Source organism: Polypterus senegalus, chromosome 8 (genome assembly GCF_016835505.1).
Source record: "Polypterus senegalus isolate Bchr_013 chromosome 8, ASM1683550v1, whole genome shotgun sequence".
Classification (NCBI taxonomy): domain Eukaryota; kingdom Metazoa; phylum Chordata; class Cladistia; order Polypteriformes; family Polypteridae; genus Polypterus; species Polypterus senegalus.
In genome coordinates, this window is record NC_053161.1 from 160,889,457 (window position 1) to 160,901,397 (window position 11,941).

General features: G+C 47.7%; 1 protein-coding gene and 1 pseudogene across 1 annotated transcript in view; one reads left to right on the forward strand and one right to left on the reverse strand.

Annotated features, from left to right (window-relative positions):
* The window catches only part of LOC120533295 (zona pellucida sperm-binding protein 3-like), a 215,011-nt gene that overhangs the window by 15,091 nt on the left and 187,979 nt on the right, over positions 1–11,941 (reverse strand). The window lies entirely within an intron of this gene.
* The window catches only part of LOC120533660, a 19,661-nt pseudogene continuing 7,814 nt past the window's right edge, over positions 95–11,941 (forward strand).

Consider the following 11,941-nt stretch of genomic DNA (forward strand, 5'->3'; position numbering starts at 1 on the left):
AAGTTGCCTGAAGAAGGGGGCCCGAGTTGCCTCGAAAGCTTGCGTATTGTAATCTTTTTAGTTAGCCAATAAAAGGTGTCATTTTGCTTGACTTCTGTAAAAAAAAAAAAAAAATGACGAGGAAACGCCGCTAACGTCACTAAGAGCGACGGAATCAGGGACTGTGCGACGCTGCAACTGCTTGAGGGTGTCACGCTGCTTAGTTTGCGGGGCTCGGCCGGAGAACAGAACTACTGGACTATAAGAGGTACGTGTTTAAATGATGTAAAAGGGAACGAAAATGAAATGATGAACGGTATTGCAGTAACTCCGACGGACCTCACTGGCCCGGTCTGCTTTCGTGTCCACGGCTCCCTTTAAACAGCAAGGACACGTGGCGCTCTCACTTGGATGTTCGTTTCTTGTGACAGTCCGTCTGCTGTCAGTACAGTTTGAGCTCCGTTTTTGGTTTCCTTTATGTCCTCACACCGTGCTGAGGATTTGCCATTTCAGCGGTCGAGAAGTCGCGCTCTTCTGCTTGCTGGTGGGTACACAGCGGAGAGGAGACACACGGTGTCCGCTTGTGTTACGTGACAGTCGTCAGGTGGCACCTCGAGGCTGACCCCTCTTCATTGCATTTTTCCCCATACTGTAATCTTCTTGATATCACTTAATTGCCTCCTAGCAGAGTCCGACCGATCAGAGATTTTTGCCACCGGTACCCATTCTGATAAAAATAATCTGTGATTCCCGATAACAAATAGGTAAATAGGCCCTCCCTCTGGGCTTGTAAAAAAATATTCAAGTACAAAAATATTCAAATGTTCTATGTTTTATAACAAAACATGCATTCAAGGACAGTATGGTGGCATAGTGGTAGCACTACGTGAGTGCTCACAGTAAGTAGACCAGGGTTCCTTCCTGCTTGGGGTTTGCATGTTCTTCCCATGTCTGTGTAGGCTGTCCAAAGACATACTGGTTAGGTAAGATGGCCCCAGTGTGTGTGTTTTTGCTCTGTGATGGAATGTCGTCCTGTCCAGGGTTTGTTCCTGCCTTGCACTCAATGCTGGCTGTCATAGGCTCCAGGACCCCCCACCACCCTGGCCTGGATCAAGCAGGTTAATGCTGCACATCCTGTCTCTGACACACCAACACTGAGGACTGTCAGCCAATGAATCACTCGGCCGAAGTGCATCAGGAAACGCAACGGGGTCTCCTTTATACCAACAGCAACACGTCTGCACAATGCCACACTGTGACTGTGAAAGCAAAGTCAGAAGTTTTCTTTGTTTTTAATTGTATTTCTTTATACACATTCTGGTGTGTGATTGTACCACATTTATCTACCTATCTGTTCATGTATTTATTTATTTAAAGAGCTACTGTAAAAATCCAAATTTCCTCTTGGGGACAAATAACTGTCTGTCCAAACATACATACATTTTGTTTTTATGTGTTCTTTATTTTGCCTTATACAATTTCTTGTATTAGGAACTTGTTAGTTTTCGCATACCCCTTGGGGTCAGAGTGCAGGGTCAGCCATTGTACAGCACCCCTAGAGCAATTGAAGGTTAAGGGTCTTGCTCAAGGGCCCAGAAGAGTAGGATCTCTTTTGGCAGTGGTGGGGATTTGAACCGGCAACCTTCGGGATACCAGTACAGATCCTTCGCCTCAGAGCCACTCTGTTAGCGGAGTTTCCACATACATACATAACATTTAACCAGGGCTGTGGAGTCGGTAGATAAATCCTTCGACTCCGATTCATTAGTTTCCGGTACTTCTGACTCTGACTCCTATGTATTTAACTCTTTGAGGGCTGAATATTCTTTCCAATAAACTCAAAGCAATGGTTTCACACATAAATCAACATAAAACATCTGTTGCTATGTGCTGTGGCTGCTGTTGGCGCAGGTTTGGCGCTCTGGCGGCAGTCGCTGCGCAGGGACACCTCGATGGTCAGTAGGAATGCACGGTGGGCTGGCTGTCTGGTTGTCTTCGCACAGCAGGTGGGTGGTGGTGGCAGTCACAGTGTGATGCAATATGGTTTGTACCTCTTGTCATCATAAGTGGTGGTCCTCTAAGGGGAATGCTGCTGTAGGCGCATCAGCTACACGAAAGTGTTCAACACCACAATCAGACGATGCTGGTACTTCAGTGTCATTTTTGATATCAATCTCCAGGTTGGAGTTCGACAAGTCAGAGTCGTATTCGACAAAATTACGTGAAACATCCATGGAGCATTTTGCTTTGCACAATCGCTTTGGTCTCTCGGCAGATGTCAGTGCCATTTTAGAAGTTGTTTACTCTTCGCTACTCTCGCACGCGTCGGTATTTGAGGTTAAATCAGCAAAGCTATGCAACTCTCCTTCTAGCAAAGAGAGTCAAACTAAAATGTAAGGACGAGTTTTGTTGCAGTTTACAGCTGATTACCATCTTCTACCCCTGAATTTTGACAGAAGTCGACATCAGCCCTGAAAGAGTTAATATGCTAATGTATTTTCCGTGTTGATTGAAGGAAGGCAACATACACGTCATTTAACTACAGAACTACTGGCTATGAAGCTGACTCTCTACCGTATTGGCCAGTTTAAACAAAAGACGAGAACCTCTGAACACACATCAGGCCATAGCACACGCCTCCACCTACATCATTACACTTGTGTACACACAAATGAACTTGTTATACACATTGTATCTGAAATAAAATGAAAACACTTTTTGTAGTGAACCATAATCCAGATTACAGTATGTGAATGTCAGGTTGTATAATAGCTCAGCTGAACTTCACACTAGTGGTAACACAACTCCGCACTGGACGTTATTCTTACATCAGAGAAGTACTTAATTAGGACTATTGTTTGCGAAATGGGACATTTGATCTTGCTGTAATTTTTTTTTTCATTACAATTTAAATTTATTAGGTACAACTACCACCCCGACTCCAGGAACCCAAAATTGTCTCCTACTCCAATTCCACAGCCCTGTATAGAACAACAACAATATAACTCTAAATTACATTATATCAGTATAATTAAATAAGACAGTACCTAAAATTGTGGAACAATGTCATATTCTTCAATTCTGTGTCATTTACAAAACAATAACTACAACTCAGTTTTTATAAAGAGCAGCTAATATGTGTAATGTGATGAAACTAATGCTCCCCCATTCCAGTAAAAGGAGGTTATGATTATGAAGGCTCAGCTCTTCTGCCTCGACGCCACTGAGCGAGCGCCTTCTGTCCTTTTGACGCTGAACTCCGGCTCTCTGGATGCTGATGATGGCGGACGAGCCAAATATCATTTTACCTAAACAGAGAGGCACTTGAAATGGTTCCAGTTGAGGCTCCACTACTCAAATTGGGGGGCGGGGTGGGGGGTTTTAAGCTCAAATGCACAAGTAGAAAAGTTTTAACCTACGTTTGAATATCTTTGAATTTAGGGACAGTGGAAGCCTATATGGAGCCCTAGGTGTCTGGGCACCCATAAGTAGTCGCCTAATGCATTGACCACCTCTGACTGAATACTAATATTTAATGTGATTATAAATATGTATATAATTTGACAGATCATGATAATCTTATTATTAATATGGTCTTAGTTTTTTGGTACAGAAATACCGTTTAATGCTTCACAGAGTCTAAGAACCAAAACGGATGCACAATTCCTTACCCACTAAGTGAAGATGTCTACCACACATGCTCAGAGTAGCAGGCTGTAGTTTACTCAGTCAGCGAGTAGTTTACACTTTGAAGGACTGCCTTTCAAAAGCTCTTAGTGAATAACATCCATCTACTGTAACATATTATAAGTTTGTCACACAAATGGTGATGTTCTTGTAACCTTTTTTCAATCTGGACATTATGCAGATGCACACATTTATGCAGCCCTGATTGGGATGTGCCAGATCCATTCAGATGAGACAAACATACAGAAAGGTAAAGTCACATATCGTCGAAGCATTTGTGTTCCTTATCTGTGGTGTAACTGCTTTTGAAATGGAAGAGTAGGTCTATTGTTGTGTCAAAAAAGACAAAGCACTGAATGTTTGCTGGCTACGGTGAAGAAGACTTTAGTTCAGCTTAGAAAACAATGACACTGGCATGGCACTGTGTATGTGGTGTATATGTTGTGGTTGATGGAAGAATTGCAGATCCACAAAAGTTGAAATGTTGGGACGCCCACCCAATCATCACCCCGTTTAATGACAGCAAAAGTTACAAACAAAAGGTGAACTCAATGGGGCCAAAACAAACACAAATTGGGGTTTCTTTACTTCAGGAACCTTACACAGCTAACAGAGCCTGCTTTAGTCACTGAGGGCAGGAGCTCCGTGGGCTCTCCTATCGAGTGACACTTCCTTCTGGGTACTGTGGGGCAAAATAGCTGGGAGGCCGATTTGAGTGAGTCAGTTGCCTTCACTGGGCATCTTCTTAGCACGGTGGAGGAAATAGAAGACGATAAGGGTTAGCACCACCTCTCAACACGGGGTGGTAGTACATACATTAGAAGAGGGGCTGGTGGGGACGATGGATGGCCATAAAAGGTTTTGCCAATTTATACAGTGTCACAAGAACGAGACATGGACAGATAAAGAGTTGGGGCAGCCACCCGTATATTGTGGTATCCTGGCTGCAAAGTCGTTTTTCTTGTAGAAATACAGAGCACTGAAGTGCATACAACCGAGTCCAAAACAAGACTGAGGAAACAAAGGAAAGGGGGCAGGTTTTAAAGGGGAGACAGGAAGTGAGGTCGATGGATCTGGCACGTGGTCTTCCACCATTGGCTCAGAGCGGAGGTGACATCAGAGGGACTGGAGCTGGTGTGGCCGAGTTCCATTGGCTCAGTCCCGGAAGTGATGTCAGGAGATCCAGGTGAAATCCCCGGGATGGTCTACAGGCAAGGAGAAAAGAGTCAGTGCACTCTGCCACACCCCGCATGCCTCCAACTGCCTTCACTCAAGCCCTTTAGCTGCCTCCCATGCGCACGTGTGTGACAAGGCCCCCCCCTTAGCCCAGACCCGACGGGTCGGGCGACCTAACCGAGAGGTCGTGAACCCGAGAAGGGCATCAGCGGTGGCGTGGAGAGCGCCCCGACGATGAACGAGCGAAAACTTGTACGGCTGCAGGTCAAGAAACCACCGGGTGACCCGCGGATTCGACTCCTTGTGGAGGGCCATCCACTGTAGGGGTGCATGGTCCGTGACAAGGGTGAATTCCCGGCCCAACAGGTAGTACCTCAGCTGAGTAATCGCCCATTTAATCGCCAGAGCCTCCCTCTCCACCGCAGCATACCTGGTCTCCCGTCCAACAGTTTCCGCTCAGGAACATGATGGGGTGCTCCACACCATCGACGCTTTGGCTCAGCACGGCGCCCAGGCCTGTGTCCGGCGTCCGCCTGGAGGATGAAAGGCAAAGAAAAGTTAGGTGCCATCAAAACAGGTGTGGACGTAAGGGCCTGCTTTAAGTCACCAAATGCAGCGCCTGTTTTTCAGTCCATACCACAATGTTCGGGCCCTCTTCTTTGTTAAATCAGTCAAGGGCCGCTCTCTCCAAAACCGGGTACAAACCGGCGGTAGTACCCGCTAACCGAAAGGCTTGGACCTGCCGCTTGGTTCATGGACGGGCCATTTCAGAATGGCATCAATTTTGGAGCACTGTGGCCTTACGGTACCCACCCACCAGGTAGCCTAAATATTTGGCCTCGCTTAATCCAAGAAGCATTTCTGGGATTAATCCGAGCCCGCCTCACCAAGTGTCCGTAATACCGCTTGGACATGCTGTAGGTGTTCCTTCCATGTGCTGGAATAGATGACCACGCCATCCAGGTAGGCAGCACTGTATGAGTTATGAGGTCAAGCACTTTGTCCACCAGACGCTGAAAGGTTGCTGGAGCCCCGTGTAACCCAAATGGAAGGACACGATACTGCCAGTGTCCGCTAGGGGTACTAAACGCGGTTTTACCTTCGCGGAGTCCGTTAAAGGACCCTGCCAGTACCCTTTCGTCATGTCAAGTGTGGTCAGGTATTGAGCCTGTCCAAGCCTCTCGAGGAGGTCGCCCACGCGTGGCATTGGATAAGCATCAAATTGGGAGACTTGATTGCCGACGGAAGTCATTGCAGAACCTCCAACTTCCGCCAGGCTTACCGACGAGCACAATGGGGCTGGACCAGGGACTATAACTTTCCTCAATCACACCTAGCTCCAGCATGCGCTTGATCTCAAGCTCCACTTCAGCCTTTTTTGCCTCGGGAAGACGATACGGGCGTTCTCGGACAACAACCCCGGGCTCTGTCACGATGTTGTGCTCAATCAGAGAGGTCCTTCCGGGGTTCTCACTGACTACCTCCCAACGGTCCGGATAACTGTTTCCAGCTCCTGCCGCTGTCTGGGACTTAAGTCCGTGCCGGGTTAAGGTCGTGTGTGAGCGAAGAGTGAGCGGGCTGGCCGGAGGAGGGATCGGGGTCCCTGTCCTTCCACGGTTTCAGCAGGTTCACATGATAAACCCGCTCCTTTGGCCGACGCATTGGGTTGACTCACCAAATAGTCGACCAGTCCCTTCCTCTCCTTAACTTCGTAGGGGCCCTGCCAGTGGGCAAGCAATTTAGAGTGGGAGGTAGGCACTAGGACCATGACCCGATCTCCCGGGCGGAACTCCCAAGAGGCGTGCGCGTTGTAGTACCGGCCTGTGCTGCTTGAGCCTCCTCCATGTGACTTTTAAGGACAGGCGAATCTTTCCAAATCTATCGCAGAACGCGCGATATACTCCAGTATGTTTGTGGAGGGAAGAGCCTCTTCTTCCCAGCCTTCTTTCAAAATATCTAATATGCCCCGAGGTTGTCGCCTGTACAGTAGTTCAAAAGGGGAGAACCCGTGGAGGCTTGTGGGACTTCCGATAGGCAAAAGGACGAGGGGAGGAGCTGATCCCAGTTCCTTCCATCCTCGCTGACCACCTTACGCAGCATTTGCTTGAGAGTTTGATTAAACCTCTCTACTAATCCGCCGGTTTGAGGATGATACACCGAGGTCTTTAAATGCTTTATTTTCAGTAATCTGGCAGTCTCCTTGAACGTTTCCGAGGTGAAGGGGTCCCCTGGTCTGTCAAGACTTCTTTGGGGATCCCCACGCGCCAATACCCCTAGTAATTCCCGCGATGGCTTTAGAGGTAGCTGAGCGCAACGGAACAGCTTCGGGTATCGTAGCGTAATCCACGAGGACTAAAATGTACTTGTGTCCTCGGCTGAGGGCTCCAGGGTCCCACCAGGTCGACCCGATTCTGTGGAAGGGAACGCCAATCAGTGGAATAGGAACGAGAGGAGCACGGTCCCTCCTAGGAATTTGTCGCAGTTGACACTCCGGCAGGAAGCGCAAAAGCGCTAACCTCCTCATTAATTCCTGGCCAGTAGAAACGGAGCTTGATCCGCTCCAGAGTTTTTCGGTGCCCAGGTGGCCACCTAGGAGGTGGGCGTGCTAGCTCGCAGACCTGCCGCCGGAAGGTACGCTGCACCAGCAGCAGCCTCGCCTCCTGCCCGCCATGCATTGCTACACGGTAAAGGAGGTCATTATCTAGCACAAAGTAGGGGCCCTGTGGCATCGACTGATTAGTGCGCTGGCCATTGACAAGGACCACTGCATTTTTACAAACTTCAGGGAGTCATCATTCCATTGCTCCCTTCTAAAAGAAGCCGGCGCTTTTAAATTGGAACCGCAACACGGAGAGAGGGTCAGCCGACCTCAATGGGCGTGGTTTCTCCCGCCCGCGGCGCTGGTGGATGACGGTTAGCCCGCGACGCCCGGAGTTGCCACGCCAGTCAGGGCGACGCTTCGTCTCTCTCTGCCGGCTGATTACACGGCGTGGAGGCAGCTTGAGACGGGTTATCTCCGCCCATAACGAGGCCCAAATTAACCCCGGAGTGGTATGTGTCTCACCGCTTTTGATTTTAGACCAGTCCCCCTAGTATCACCGGGTGTGGAGGATCAGGTAGGACGCTACGGTGAGTTTACTAACTGACCCTCCGTAACTGATGACACAGCGGCGGACCTGTACCAGCGGATGTCTCCGTGGACACAGGTTATACCGGTCTTAAATTTTAGCCACTGTTGCGGTTGCACAAAGCGGCGGGCAACAATGGAAATGTTGCTGCCGGAGTCGAACAAACCTGTGGTCTTGTGTCCGCTGGCGATCACCACGCCAGTATGTGGGACCGCCAACGGATTAGCAGAGCACACCAACCCTCCTCGCCTCCACCTGCATTCCTCCTTGCCCCAAGCGTTTGCGCCAGCACCGCTGGACGCCTACGAGCCCGGATTGTACAGGGAGGGGCTAGGTCTTGGAACATACCCGGCTGGGTTTGACATGAGGACGGTTCTGCTCCCCCAGAGTGTGAGGCCGCCCTCTGCGTCTCCATAAGCTCTATGAGCTCAGACATGTTCTTAAACCGCCGCCCCAAACCGGCTGGGTGAAGCCACGGGAAGCGCTTCCAGGAGCAGATAGCAAGCTACCTGCTCTATTATTTGGTAGGGCGTGTTTTCAAATGGCCGTAGCCAATGCCCTACCATTGCCCATAAGGACCAGGCTTGTTGTTGGTCGGGCGCTCAGGGTCCAACCTCCATTTTTATTTTATTCACCTGCCAGTCTGGGGCACCCCTAGGTGGTAAATGGGGCTTTGGTTTCAGGGAGGCAGGCACTCTCCCCAAGAGAGCATACTGAGTCCCTTTGCCTCCCTCCAGGGCAGCCCAATTCTGTGAGCCCCACCCGCACACTCCCTGGCCTCTCCAGATGGCCTAGTTATGAGTGCTGGGAGCGGAGCCCGCACCGGTCACGCCGACCACGGGCACCCTCCCCGCCTGAAGACTCGCCCCGCACGCTCCCACCTGGGTATATTGCAGGTCCTGTCCCCTTCTCTCTGGGACTTCTCCATCCTGCCGCTACGCCACTGTCACAAGAACGAGACATGGACAGATAAAGAGTTGGGGCAGCCACCCGTATATTGTGGTATCCTGGCTGCAAAGTCGTTTTCTTGTAGAAATACAGAGCACTGAAGTGCATACAACCGAGTCCAAAACAAGACTGAGGAAACAAAGGAAAGGGGGCAGGTTTTAAAGGGGGAGACAGGAAGTGAGGTTGTATGGATCTGGCACGTGGTCTTCCACCATTGGCTCAGAGCGGAGGTGACATCAGAGGGACTGGAGCTGGTGTGGCCGACTTCCATTGGCTCAGTCCCGAAGTGATGTCAGGAGATCCAGGTGAAATCCCCGGGATGGTCTACAGGCAAGGAGAAAAGAGTCAGTGCACTCTGCCACACCCCGGCATGCCTCCGAACTGCCTTCACTCAAGCCCTTTAGCTGCCTCCCATGCGCACGTGTGTGACAACAGTCATGGCCGAAATTATCGTCACCCCTGGAATTTTCCCAGAAAATTGTTGCAAATCCAAATGTTTTGGTATGCACATATTTATTTCCTTTATGTGGATTGGAACAACACAAAAAAAAAGCCAAATCTGACATCATGTCACACAGAACTCCAAAAATGGGCGGGATAAAATTATTGGCTCCTTTTCAAAATTGTTCAAGCATATGATGCTCGTTTGAACTCACCTGTGGCAAGAAACAGGTGCTGGCAATATAGCAATCACACCTGAAGCCAGTTAAAATGGAAAAGTTGACTCAACCTTTCTGTTGTGTGTCTGAGTGTGCCACACTAAGCATGGAGAACAGAGAGAAGAGCAGAGAATTGTCTGAGGACGTGAGAACAAAAATTGTGGAAAAATATCAACAATCTCAAGGCTACAAGTCCATCTCCAGAGATCTTCATGTTCCTTTATCCACTGTGCACAACATAATCAAGACGTTCACAACACATGGCACTTTAGCTAATCTACCTGGATGTGGATGGAAGAGATAAATTGATAAAAGACTGCAACGAAGAATAGTCTGAGTGTGGATAAACAGCCACAATCATCTTCAAAACATATTCAAGCTGTTCTGTAGACTCAGGGTGCAACAGTGTCAGCTCGAACTATCTGTCGACTTCTGAACAAAATTAAACGCTATGGCAGGAGAGCCAGGAGGACCTCACTGCTGAAACAGAATTATAAAAAAGCCAGACTGGAGTTTGCCAAAATGTACTTGAGGAAGCCAAAATCCTTCTGGGGGAACATCTTATGGACAGAAGAGACCAAGGTAGAGCTTTTTGGTAAAGCTCATCATTCTACTGTTTACAGAAAACGGAATGAAGCCTACAAAGAGAAGAACACAGTACCTACAGTCAAACATGGTGGAGGTTCTAAGATGTTTTGGAGATGTTTTGCTGCCTCTGGCACTGGATGCCTTGACTGTGTGCAAAGCATCTTGAAATCTGAAGACTACCAAAAGATATTGGGGCGCAATGTATGGCCCAGTGTCAGAAAGCTGGGTCTGCGTCAGAGGTCATGGGTGTTCCAGCAGGACAATGACCTCAAACATACCTCTAAAAGCACCCAGAAATGGTTGAAGACAAAGCGCTGGAGAGTTCTGAAGTTGCCAGCAATGAGTCCGGATCTAAATCCGATTGAACACTTATGGAGAGATCTCAAAATTGCTGTTGGGAGAAGGCACCATTCAAATTTGAGAGACCTTGAGCAGTTTGCAAAAGAAGAGTGGTCGGAAATTCCAGTTAAGAGGTGTAACAAGCTTGTTAATGGTTATAGGAAGCTCTTGATTTCAGTTATTTTTTCCAAAGGGCGTGCAACCAAATATTAAGTTGAGGGTGCCAATAATTTTGTCCAGCCCTGTTTTTGAGTTCTGTGTGGCATGATGTCAGATTTGCCTTTTTCTCTGTTTTTTTGTGTTGTTCCAATGCACATAAAGGAAATAAACATGTGTATACCAAAACATTTGGAATTGCAACAATTTTCTGGGAAAATTCCAGGGGTGCCGATAATTTCAGCCTTGACTATATGGTACAGTATCACTTTTAACCCTTCTTTCATCCCACAGTATGAATTTAATTTTACATAAAAACAAAGAAAATTACACACTGACATTTATTTTGCAATCCAACATAAACAAAGAGATAGGTGGGTGTATTTTGTTGATTCCTGAAGGGAAGTTCATGGCCTCCAGCAGCAACATAAAGCATAAAGTCGTAATGCAACACAATAAACAAAGTAGCAAGTATTACACAAATGCAAGTGTTGCGCCTACATAGAAAATGGCACACGATGAGGGTAGAAAGAAAAGAGACCACGACAAAGACTAGAGTCGAGAGCAAGAACAAAAAGAGACCGTAAGAGGAAAGTTTAAAAACCCTAACATCAAAATCAAAAGTGAAATCCCAACTTGCAGTCAAAAAATGAAAGCACTTGTTGTAAACCCAAACTTTTAAACACTTGTACACTTATATTTTTGTTTTTCATACCCGCAAACTTGTCCAATGGTTTGAACTTTATGCCCCTTGAGCTTTAACAAAATGCTTAGCAAGTCCCCGATTGTCACTCCATAGCAGCTCCTTAGCACTTTATATACACAAAATAGCGACACGCAAGAATTTTAAGGTGGCATCTTGGGAAAATGTTGGATAATTTTGAACTACTTTAACAGAATTCCATGACTCAAAACCTCCTGATATTCAGAAAAACAGGATTAAAGTTGCAATTTTAAGGTAAAAAAATAAATAAATGCCTGTCATAACAGCAAGAGGCAGAACAGCACACACAATATACCCAGTTGTGTCCCAAAAGAAATTGTCTCCATCCATGCATCCATTATCCAACCCGCTTTATCCTAACTACAGGGTCTGCTGGAGCCAATCCCAGCTAACACAGGGTGCAAGGCAGGAAACAAACCCCGGGCAGGGCGCCATCTCACTGCAGGGGTGCCAGTCCACCACAGAGAAATTGTATTAGTTTTCCTATTTTCAGGTGCACCGAGTACAGTGAAAGTCTTACTTACATGTCTGATCAACAAATAACACCATGTCGGTGT